General features: G+C 43.1%; 1 long non-coding RNA gene across 1 annotated transcript in view; it reads left to right on the top strand.

Annotated features, from left to right (window-relative positions):
• The window catches only part of LOC138416915 (uncharacterized), a 59013-nt gene extending 46592 nt beyond the window's left edge, over positions 1-12421 (top strand). Inside the window, exons 2-5 of the long non-coding RNA XR_011247895.1 lie at positions 4826-5011; positions 6782-6863; positions 7613-7712; positions 11951-12421. This is a non-coding gene — a long non-coding RNA (uncharacterized lncRNA). The remainder of the gene's footprint in view (positions 1-4825; positions 5012-6781; positions 6864-7612; positions 7713-11950) is intronic.
• Positions 12422-12887: the final 466 nt, after the last annotated feature.

Raw genomic sequence — 12887 nt, 5'->3', positions numbered from 1 at the left:
TAAAAAATATACAACAGATTTGAATAGACCTGGTGTTTCAGCTAGTAAAGAATCTGCTTGCAACATAGGAGACCCGGGTTTGATTCCTGGGTCAGGAAGATCCCCTGCAGAAGAAAATGGCAACCCACTCCAGTGTTCTTGCCTGAAGGCTGGGTGGGTTGCAGTCCATGGGGTTGTAAAGAGTTGGACACGACTGAGCAGCTAACGCTTCCACTTTCATTTTACAGGAGAGAATATCCAAGTGGCTAATAAATATGTGAAAAGGTACTCAATTTCATTTTTCATTTGAAGAATGAAAATTAAAATCATAATGAGAAACAACTAAACATCCAGCAGAATGCAAAAGAAAAAAAAAAGCAAATAAGAAAACATCCCCAGACAATACCAAGTGTTAGTCAGGATACAGAGTGACTGGAACCCCTATGTCATGACAATGGGAGGATAAAATGATCCAACCACTTTGGAAAACTGGCAGTCTGCTATGGCTGAATATGGGGATATCCGGGACCCAGCCATTCCACTGTTAGCTGTGTACCCAAGAAAACGCGTGTGTGTACAGAGGACATGTGCAAGAATCTTCACAACATAACTTCTCATAAAAGCCTTGCTTTGGAGACTTTCCAAATGCTCACTGACAATAGAATGGATAATGAATTGTGTCATGTTTATGCAATGCAACATGGTCCAGCAATGAGAAAACGTGAACCACTATGACATAAAAAGGTGAAAGTGAAGTCACCCAGTCTGTGGGTTGACTGAGTGTGGTTGCCACTTCCTTCTCCAGGGGATGACATAAAACAGATATGGATAAATCTCATAAACAGTATTTAAGGAATGAAGGCAGACAGAACAGAGTACATTAATGTGTGGTTTCATTTGTACAAGATTCAAAAACTAATTTATGCTGCCAGATGTCAGATGATGGTAACTTTTGTGAGAGTAATGATGGGCAGGTAAGTGGAGTTCTGTCAGTGATCTGTTACTTGATCTGGGTTCTGATTACCCAGGTGTGTTCAGTTTGTGAATTTCATCCACGAGTTCCTGATGGGGCCCTTTTTTTTTTTCCTTCTAGAGAGTCCTGCTTCAGTAAGATGCTCAAAAAATCTTAACTTTTAACCAAGTTTCAGGGCCAGAGGTCTTCAGGAAAATAACACTACCATCCCCATGACAACTGGGAGGCGTTTTCCATTTGACACAATACACCTTCCACTTAGCCTCACATCTGTGGGGTATCTGTATCCCCCACGGCATGCAGTAAGTCAAACAACCTACATGCTCAAGGAAAATCATAGCAGTGAGAGACTGAATTTAAGATCAATAGATTGGGGGAGGGAAAGACAAGCCTTCGTTTGACAGCAGGAAAGAAAAAGAGAGTCCAGAAGGGAGCAAGGAAAGGGAAAATGATCGTTTTGGGCAGGGGCGAAGGCAGATTTTTGTAGCGGAGTCTAACAGACCGCAAATGGGTAGATAGAGCACACTTTTGAGCAATGGCTAAGACCAATGCAGGGGACAAGGAGGGGGAGCAGAGGTGTTCTCTGTCCTTCATAAAACACATCCCTGTTACCCGCAGACTCTGCCAAAGAAGCTTAGTGTCACTGTCTCATACAATACTTTTGAAAAATATGTAAGCCAGAAAGATAGATTGAGGGAGAGAGAACCCTGATCTCAACATTCTTTTTTCTGTACTGGAATGATCGTGGGGACTTGTTTTGAGAGCAAGACAAGAAAAATGACTTCAGTGGTCATGCAGAGTATGCAAGGAGCCTCTGCAGGTATCATAACACTTAATCCTCAGGGCAGCCTGGCAAGTGGTGAAAGTCATCCTCACATCCACATGGGGCTTGATGCTCAGAGAGTTTGAGACACAAGCCCTTTGCCCCATCAATAGTTTAAGACAGAGCCTCAGAGTGCATAGTGTCTGATTAAAACTTCTCACTCTTACCCTGAAAAGAAGAACCTCTTCCAGAAATAGCTCTGATTGTCCCATCACTTTCCAGGGAGGATGAAAACTCTCTACGTAGACAACTGGACTGTAGAGTCTGGTTAGCACATCTGTCTGCAGAATCCATAAGGCAGGGCTGTGACTTTATTGATACTAAAAGGGGAAGAAAGAGGCACTTCTCTGGTGGTCTAGTGGCTAAGACTCCATGTTCTCAATGCAGGGAGTTTGGGTTGAATCTCTGATCTGGGAACTAGATCCCACATGCCACAATTAAAGATTCCCCATGCCGCAACTCTTGATGAAAGTGAAAGAGGAGAGTGAAAGAGTTGGCTTAAAGCTCAACATTCAGAAAACAAAGATCATGGCATCCGGTCCCATCACTTCATGGGAAATAGATGAGGAAACAGTGGAAACAGTGGCAGACTTTATTGTTTTGGGCTCCAAAATCACTGCAGATGGTGACTGCAGCCATGAAATTAAAAGACGCTTACTCCTTGGAAGAAAAGTTATGACCAACCTAGAGAGCATATTCAAAAGCAGAGACATTACTTTGCCAACTAAGGTCCATCTAGTCAAGGCTATGGTTTTTCCAGTAGTCATGTATGGATGTGAGAGTTGGACTGTGAAGAGGGCTGAGCACCGAAGAATTGATGCTTTTGAACTGTGGTGTTGGAGAAGACTCTTGAGAGTCCCTTGGACTTCAAAGAGATCCAACCAGTCCATTCTGAAGGAGATCAGCCCTGGGATTTCTTAGGAAGGAATGATGCTAAAGCTGAAGCTCCAGTACTTTGGCCACCTCACGCGAAGAGTTGACTCATTGGAAAAGACTCTGATGCTGGGAGGTGCTGGGGTCCAGCCCTGGTGGATCCAGGGAATTCGAAGGGTGGACGGAGTCGGCGAGGAAAGACTTATCTATTTATTAATATAAGATTAGATTAGGAAGAAATAGTGAAGTAGGAAAAATTAAGTGGAGAGAAGAGGCTGATTAACTTGGGTTACGTGGAAAACCAATGAAGTCCCAGACAAGGAGCTTGCACCGTCTACGTTAGGCCGCCAGGGTCTGTTTGAATATTGGAGAGTGCCCTGCCTTGGGCTCTCTCTCTTATGGATCTTAGAAGCCAGGACAAGTAAGTAGACACAGTGAGCCTCCATGTTCCAAGGGATCAGCCTGAAAAGGAGAGGGAGGGAGCAAGAGAAAGAATCGACAGGCTTGTGCAAAACCCCCCTCCAACTTTATTATTTAAAAGGTGTTTATATACCCTAAATTTTACATAATGGAAGATACAGAGTCATGCAGTCCTGACCCTTTCTGTATATCTTTTTTGTATGCAAAAGGTCTCAGGTGATTTACATTATCTTCTGGCCAGGAGGCTTGCTAACACTTTTTTGGCTCTCTTTCTTAATGAATGTTAATCTCGTTTCTCCTGAAGTGTTTTTCTTTAATCTGCATCTCCTTAAAGCACTAAAGTTATATCTCTATAGAACAAAGGTGCAGTGGGTTATAACAAAGAAGGTACTTAACTCAAAGATCTAATGTTGCTAATACCAGGTCTACTGCTTGTTTTTCTATATACCAACTATATCTAAAAATAAAGGACATGAAAATTTGGCAGCAAATATTGGCTCAACAAATGAAACCTTTAGTCAGTCCTATTCTAATGATTTTGACTCTTCGGAAGCCCCTACATTCCTAGGATGTTTTTAGCTTCCTGTTCCTCCTGTGGTCAGGAGGCCTCAAACAATCACATGCGCAGCTGTACGAGTCCTGCAGGCAGGCTAGAAAGCCATCAGAGGGGTTTTTGGATGGAAACACTCTTTCAAATGCAGAAGACTAAAGCCCTGAATTGACTTTTTCCAGAGAATGTCAGAAGAGTGGAAAAGCAGGCAGATTCTTATTTTTTGGGGAGTGGATGCTCAGGAAATTCCAGGGGGAAAACCTGAGGTTGGTTAGCCTTGCCATCAGAGCTCTGCTGCATGACCTTGTCATGGGTGGAATTCCTCACGCTGGCTCCTGGCAGGGAGGGATTGGGGGCAGGAGAAGGGGACAACAGAGAATGAGATGGCTGGATGGCATCACTGACTCGATGGACGTGAGTCTGAGTGAACTCCGGGAGTTGGTGATGGACAGGGAGGCCTGGTGTGCTGTGATTCATGGGGTCACAAAGAGTTGGACACGACTGAGCGACTGAACTGAACTGAACTGATGCCACAACTGAGACCTGGTGTAGTCAAATAAATAAAAACAATATTTCTTAAAAAATGAGTAAAAGAGGAAGGACACGCAGAATCTGAAACAGGAGTCGTGGCAGGGGTCTCTGACCCCGGGGCAATGCTGGTCTTCACTGTGGGCCAGAGGTCTTGGTTCCTTGGGGCAGACCAGTCTCAGTGTAGGTGGGGTCTGAGGTTGAGTGCAGCCACAGGCTGAGTGAGTGGGCCTGTGTTTACATGATGTGATTGGGTAGCACCACGAATCCCACAGAGAACCTTAGTTCTCCTATGGCTCCACAGCTGCCTCTCTGCATCATCCAGCCACTAAGGACCCCAAATATTTGAGTAGGAAGACCCATTGCTCTTTTGGTGGCAAGTCATCGGCTCTGGAGCCTGGGACCCCCAAAAGAGCATGTTGATGGCTGGGAAGGGAAGAGTCAGGGCTGCTGATGTGAGGTTGGTTTCACTGTAGATCTGGAGTCAGTGATGGGTGTGGGAAACAGAGTGCGGCTGACTGGATTGGGAGTGGTAGGCAGAACACACACACACACACACACACACACACACACACACACCTTCACCACCCCCCCCCCCCCCCCCCAGGAACTCTGTGAGTGAAGTGTTATACTGGAGTCAGATACTTCTGTGTTTGAATCTCACTTCTCTCACTTGTAGAATCCCAGCCAAGTTACTTAAACTTTCTGAATCTCATGGACCTCATCTAAAAATCCTCATGATGAAGATCAAATGAAAGAGAAATACCACCCCCCTGCCAACGTCTATGCTGTGAACATAGTGCCCATCCAAGGCCCTTGTGCATGGACCTGAGATGCCATTGCAGAGGTGGGAACAGAGACCAAGGCAAGTATAAGGCGGGGTGATGGGTCAGAGAGCAACAGAGAGAAACACAGAGTAAGTCATATGGATGCAGAACTCAGTCATCATGCCAGTCATGTAACAGGCAAGACTTTCTACTGACGGGAGAGGTTGCCTTGAGAGAGAGTGTGCTCCCCACTGGTGGGAAAGGTTGGAGGCCACCTGCAAGGTGCACTGAAGTTGGATTCCTGCACTGGTGAAGATTTTTTTGAGTTGACATCCCACAGTGAGGCAGATTCTGGGGTCACTTTTCTTCTAAGCATTGACTGTGTGATCAGGAAGCTAGCTGCCCAAGGGCGAGTGTAGACACGTGGCATGGTGACCTTGGTGAGCACTTCAAGACAAGCAGAAGGGTGCTATTTTCCACACGTGGTTGTTTCATTGTTTAATGACAGACTTGTAGCTTGAGTACATAGTGACACTTATTGGGTGAATGTCCAACATTCATTTTGTCTCTTTCCGTTTAACTGCACCCAGATTTTCATTTGAAAAACTCCCTCGAATGGGTGGTCAGAGCAGAGGCTGTAAATGCTCTGCCCCTATAATGTGTAGTATGTACTCTGGGTTCTGGCTTCTTTTGCCCAACATTTCATTTCATCTGACTCCGATTGTCGGTTCCTGCCTTCCGTACTCTGAGAACTTTCTTTAACCTCTAGGGCTTTCTCTGCCATACAGAAAATTACAGAGAATCAATGTCCTCATCTAACACTGAATCATAATCAGTCCTCATCTAACACTGATAGGAAGGGTGTATAAATATCCCAGCCACTTGCCCTTCAGCCTTCCCCTGTCTGCCTCATTCTTCACTCCTTTACTAGAATTTTCCAGAATTCCTTCCAAGATAAGGTTCTTGTTGTTGTTTAGTTGCTCAATCATGTCTGACTCTTTGCAACCCCATGGACTGTAGTCCGCCAGGCTCCTCTGCCCATGGGATTTCCTAGGCAAGAATACTGGAGTGGGTTGCCATTTCCTTCTCGAGGGGGTCTTCCCAACCCAGGGATTGAACCCACATCTCCTACATTGGCAGGTGGATTCTTTACCTCTGAATCACTTAGGAAACCCCCAAGATAGGCTGCTGCTGCTGCTAAGTCGCTTCAGTCGTGTCTGACTCTGTGCGACCCCATAGACGGCCTCCTACAGGCTCCTCTGTCCCTGGGATTCTCCAGGCAAGAACACTGGAGTGGGTTGCCATTTCCTTCTCCAATGCATGAAAGTGAAAAGTTAACGTGAAGTCGCTCAGTCATGTCCGACTCTTAGCAATCTCATGGACTGCAACCCACCAGGCTCCCCCATCTATGGGATTTTCCAGGCAAAAGTACTGGAGTGGGGTGCCTTTGCCTTCTCCCAAGATAGGCTACTTACATTTAAATCTTTGTTTTCAGAGTATGTTTCTAAGGGAACTCAAAGTAATATGGAAGTAGTCTTAAAGGTTTGCATCCAATTTCCAATTCCAATTTCCATTTCAAAGGTACCATCTGAATGACACAAGTAAATGAATGTGATCTCATGAGCATGATCCCTGTCGTCATCAACTGATTTAGGGGTGAGCAGTAACTAAGACCTATGTACTAGAATATGGTTTGGTGGCTTGTCTAGGCATTGCACATCCAACAGAGTGGGGATTTGACTTTTCCATTCCTATGCCTACAGTTCCTAGCAAAACTATGAGCTCAGTAGCAGGTCTTCTGTCAATGTTGGGGTCTAATTCATGTGAAGGTGTAATGACTTATAGATTCATGTTACCACCCATCCCAGGAAGAATTACACCTTAAATGGGGCAGGAAGAATTTAACTATGAAGAACGTCTCCATCCTTATGCATGAGGACCATGGGGCTGGTGAGTAGGAGAACTGATTTGGAATTGAGAAACCTATTCTGGCACTTAGCATCATAGACTAATTTTGTTTATTTATGTAGTTTATATATTGGAATCATTCAGGGAGTGATCCTATTTATAACTTGTTCAATGTGATGTTTGAGAGTATTCCTATTGTGGTGGGTAGTAATGATTCACTCATTCCCTTGCTGCATGGTATCCCATCACATGGATATGTATGGATATGCACGGTATATCTATCCACCCTACGGTTGATGATCATTTGTGCCCTTTCCAGTTTGGAGCTGTTATGAATATAGCATGAACATTCAAGTCCGTCCATGAACATTCTAGTACATGTCTTTTCATGCTTCCAAGTATGCAGTTCTCTTAACTACCCAGGAGTGAAATTGCTCTGTCAGAGGTTGTGCTCATGCTCTGCTTTCACTGACAGACCTCATAGTTTTCCAAACTTGTATTGTGCTTTGAGGTTTTAAAAAGTTTGAATGAGTTTTGAACATTTAAACATCAGATTTCCTATTAGAAGATCTGGCAAACCGAAGGTCCCATTGGCAAATGACATCAAGCTGGCTGGAGCTAGTTGCAGCTGGGACTCACCCAGTACCCCCTTATTGACAATACGTTTTTGATGTCTGTTTCTGGTTTTCTGTTTCATTTGTGACACTGACAATACTTTTTTGATTACTCCCCTCATTGACAATACTTTTTTGATCTCTGTTTCTGGTTTTCTGTATCATTTGTGACACCAGCTGTGAATATAAGGGGCCTGCATCTATTCATTTAGAGGATTCTGGAACCTGGCAAACCTATATCCTTGGTTTTCCTGGAAGCAGACACTGAGATAAGGATGTGAGTGCAAATGGTTTATTTTCAGGGGGACAGGTGATTCCTAGGAAACGAGGTTGTGAATAGGGAAGGGAGACAAGGGAGGAAAAGAGGCCAAAGGGAGAGAGAGATTCAGTGTGGGCATCTGAGCTCCATCCAGTCAGGGAGCCCTGGGGGCCAGTGCGGAATATACTCCAGAGGTCTGCCCTTGAGTGCAGGCGGGCAGCCCTCACTCACTGCCTAAGGACTGCTGGGGTAGGGTGGTATCCACTCCATAGGACTTCTGGCCAGCTGCACTAGCAAGCCACGCGGGCTTCGGAGATTGAGGGTTTCTCAGATGCTGGAAACTGGAAGGCAAGCAGTAGAGTGGTACAAGATGAGGTCAGTACAAGTGAGGCACTGACTGGCTGCTACATGACCCCGTCCCCTTTTTCTCCCAGGTCTCTAGTCCCTAGAATCCTAGTTCCTATAGGATCAATACAGAGAGATGGCAGCATATCACTTTTCATTTATGCATTTGAAACCCTTGCTCTCTTTCCAGAAGGTCCATCCACTGTTCTTCCACCCCATCTGCTTACCAAGCATCTCAGGATAACTGCATATTTATGACAGTCCTATTGGTGTTACAACACAGATAAGGTTATTTCCTTCCTATCTGTGCAGTAATGTTTCCATTGCTCTGTGCAAGCATATTTCAAAGATTTTAATAATATATTTGCCAAGGTAGATGCATCATCTCCTTGAATGTCCAGTAACTTACAATCAAGAAAAGCAGTTAGACTGCCTCACAGTCCACTAAACCACAGCCAGAGTTGGTTGGAGATGGGAAATCTGGGCAGAGGTGAAATAGAAATTATTGTTTTTTTATTACTCTTCAATTTTCAATTTATATTCCAAGTTAATTTAAAAATAATTCTTAGATTCTTAGAAAAGGATGGGACCTGTGTGCATTAAAGGAGACCTACTTATTTATCAGATTTTGCCTTAATTATAGACATACACTGCAATGCTCAAAAAGGTTGCAAATGGTTCCTTTGACAAACAGCCCTATAAGATTTTTGCAGAAGGAAGAAAAATCCAAGTTCTCATTTAGGAAATAACAATTCTTAGCCATCCCATCCTTTCACACTTGAGTGTATGCCTCCCAATTACGATAATTCATACAGGGATACAGTCAGTGCCAAATTACCTTCCACTTTTACACAAAAAGCCAATTTCTAGAAGTAAACCCTTCAAAACTTCAAAAAATAGCTAAAACAATTAGAAAAAAAAGAAGTATCAGTCACAGTTCCCATGACAGCTGACATTAAAAAATAGCAAAGGATTAACAGATTAAGTGGAGAAGGAAATGGCAGCCCACTCCAGTGTTCTTGCCTGGAGAACTCCATGGAAAGAGAAGCCTGGTAGGCTACAGTCCATGGGGTTGCAAGGAGTTGGACATGACTGAGAGATTTCACTTTAACAGATTAAAAAACCAAACCAGACCAAACAAAAAATTATAAAAATATAACATAACTAAGATGTGTAATGAAAATATTATCTGATCTGGAAGTATTAGATTTGTGACTGGAGAAATTAGGATAAATTAAATGGAACTTCACTTATTAGGGAATCATTTTCAGTTAGTATGAGATATTTCAACACACATAGAGACAAATATTTGTAGTATATGCTCATCATTTGCCATAGTTATATTTTGTAAGGTTCCATTCATTCAGTTCAGTCTCTCAGTCGTGTCCGACTTTTGCAGCCCCATGAAATGCAGCACGCCAGGCCTCCCTGTCCATCACCAACTCCTGGAGTCCACTCAAACCCTTGTCCATTGTGCCGGTGATGCCATCCAACCATCTTATCCTCTATCATCCCCTTCTCCTCCTGCCCTCAATCTTTCCCAGCATCAGGGTCTTTTCCAATGAGTCAGCTCTTTGCACGAGGTGGCCAAAGTATTGGAGTTTCAGCTTCAACATCAGCCCTTGCAATGAACACCCAGGACTGATCTCCTTTAGAATGGACTGGTTGGATCTCCTTGCAGTACAAGGGACTCTCAAGAGTCTTCTCCAACACCACAGTTCAAAAGTATCCATTCTTCAGCGCTCAGCTTTCTTTATAGTCCAACTCTCACATCCATATATGACTATTAGAAAAACCATAGCCTTGACTAGACGGACCTTTGTTGACAAAGTAACGTCTTTGCTTTTTAATATGCTGTTTAGGTTGGTCATAACTTTCCTTCCAAGGTGTCAAGGGCCCTGAATTAGCAGATACTGAAATATCTGTTCCTAGAGGAAAGGCAGGGTGACATTCCTGAGTGTCTCTGCTCACAACATTATGATCAACCAAAGGGACACTCGTGCTATATAGCTTTGTTTACCAATATTCTTATAAAACAAGTCAATCTCAGCATCACTGAAAATCTACCCTTTTACTTACCCTTTTTCCTGTATAACACTTAGCAAGAAAAAAGAAATCTTTCACAGCATCTGCAAATGTAACACTTCTCACTGTGGTGTTGCTTTGTGAAATTCACAAGCCCCCAGCACTTGCTGAGAAGGGTTGGACATTTTCCTGACCCTGGGTGACAGGACCATCAATGTCTTTTGCTTCTCAGCCTCACAACAATGCTGTCTACTCCTCAGTTTTAACGGTCATCAGCTCATGAATCCACAAATTTGGCTACTTTTCTATCTCTTCCATAGCACTGTAGATCTTAACTAACATAACAACTTTCTGGAGTGGAATTATGAACAGCCTGGTGAATTTCCTCTCCTTTTTTCTGGGTGGCCCAGTCTGCTGATTGATTAGCACTGAACTCACAGTCTACAGCACCGTCACTCATATCCAGATGAGGCTTATCTAACGTGTCTTTTCTCTGTAAGGCTCATCACAGCTATCCTGCACCTAGGGACACTGGACAGCACTTCAGCACTATCTTGGTGGGGGGCGTTTCAAACAGCAAAATGACCAGTGACAAGCAGTAAAGTGTGGCGAAAATCTACACTTGATAGACTGACTAGGACACTGATTTGTAGGATGAGAACTGAGACAGGAAAGCAGAGTTATCTTGCTTAAACTCAGCTGAAAACGTGTATGTCAGGCAGCTTAAATTTTCCACCACCATGCATGTCTGTGACTGTTCCATGAGTACTGATTTTAGAATTAAAAATACATTTCAATGAATAGGTGAATTCGCATATGAGGAACTCATGAGTAATGAGGAGCTGCTCCTTTTTATTTTTTTTTTCTGCTACTTGCTTTTATTTAACTCAGTGCCATACACTGGAAGTCATATGGTAACTCATATAAACCCATCCAATATAAAGTGCTGCCAGTAATTCAATAACTTAAAGACACTGTCTATTTCCCAGTCCTTCCTATTGGCAAACATGAAATTCCCTTCCAATTCCTTGCTATTGCAAACAATGCTCTGTTGGCTACTCTAGTACCATCCTCCTGGGGTTTGTGGATGTTTCTCTAGGCAAGATACTGTGGGCATAGACTGTTTATGATTGCAATTTTAGAAGATTCCAGCAAGCTGTTCTCCAGTGTGGCTCTATCCATTCATGTTTCCACTGGCCACTAGAGGGCTTGTTTCTCTGGCAATAGGAATGTTGCCCAGAGAACCCACCAGAGCCTCAAGACAAGTGTCTGCGCCTTCACGGTTCCCCACTGGGCTCCCTGCATTCATTTTGGTTTCCAACTCCCAACTACTTCTGGGGGAAAAAGTAACACAAAAAGGATACTTTTTTTTTTTTTTTCCTGCAATGGGCAGAACATTACTTCCCACTTAATTGTGCTCAGGAAGCTTCTAAAATCTCACATCTTTCTTAAGAAGTAGCCTGGGGTCTTTTGTTTAGAACAGAGAGAAATATTTTTTCTCCATCACGTACCTAGCCTGGAACACCCAGCTGGCACTATTGTAAAACCCTTCCCAGGAGCCATTCACCCCTCTGGTTTACACACTATCTTTTGAGGTACAACTCAATAGGACAAATTTCAGTCCACTAAAGAAGTCTGGATGACTCAAGAATTTTCAAAGCTGTAACAGAAAAGACTTTCCAAATGGTCAAAAAGCTAGCCATTTATCATGAGACATTTTCCTTAAGAGCAATTTACAGCAGACTGTAACCATCTACAATAGTCAGCAGACAATTAGGAAAAGGCTGTTCTTGTGACAGTTTAGAAAGTTCAGTCTTTGGAAATTGGGCAGCAACACTTGGTCCTAACCTGGTAACCAAAGCTCTGTAATTAATTCGTTTTTGCAGGTTGCAGGCAGAAAATGGCGTTGCTGTGTTGCAGGAAGAATCCTGGGTGTCATCAAGTTATCAGCACACTGCAGCTCCCCTCTCAGGGGAACAAACCCTGTAATTTAACAAATCGCTGTATTTTGGGTTCTGACACCACACATGCTTTTCAATTTCCATCTGTTCTTCTGGTTCATTAGTATTTTATTGTTGCTACAGTCAAACATTTTAATAGTTTTTTTCTGTCTCAAATAGCACACCATCAACTATCTTCTGTCATCCCTTTGGACACCTAAAAAATGGCATGTCCATTTCAATTTTAAATTGCTTTTAGAAAGTATTATTTTGGGCATTTTCCCAGGTGTCCAAGACAGCTGCCTTTGGCTAAAAACTAGAATAACTGCTTTGTGTATGAAAACAAATATTCAAAATCTACTTCAAACACAGATTTTTTAAAAAAGTAATAAAACAATGTTCTCTTATTCTCCTAAACTATTTCTTTATTATATCAGCACATAGTCCATAAACTCACTGGCACCCATAAGTGCATATACACACAAATTTTACATACACCCTTGACACTCCCAAACATAATATATATAGATACACATCAACACATATGAATTCCATGTATGCTGCACCCCACACCGCATATGTATACCTAGCCACACTCCATATACACACATAGTCTCCCAACTATAAAGCACACACATCCCAAGCACAGATACACATACTTCAATGCACACATGTACCACCTGACACAATCACAAACACACTGCTTACACACACACAACTCGAGTGCACACCTGTAATCACACCCATTCACTCTCCCCCAAACACAGCATATGCACGTATTCATGAATACACACGTGCACTTACATACATACATGCAATCCACGTCTACACAAACCACATATACACTTGATCAACCTGCAGTATGAAGATGAAGGAAAATATT

This window comes from Ovis canadensis, chromosome 13 (assembly GCF_042477335.2).
Source record: "Ovis canadensis isolate MfBH-ARS-UI-01 breed Bighorn chromosome 13, ARS-UI_OviCan_v2, whole genome shotgun sequence".
Lineage (NCBI taxonomy): Eukaryota > Metazoa > Chordata > Mammalia > Artiodactyla > Bovidae > Ovis > Ovis canadensis.
This window is presented reverse-complemented; position numbering and strand designations above follow the sequence as displayed.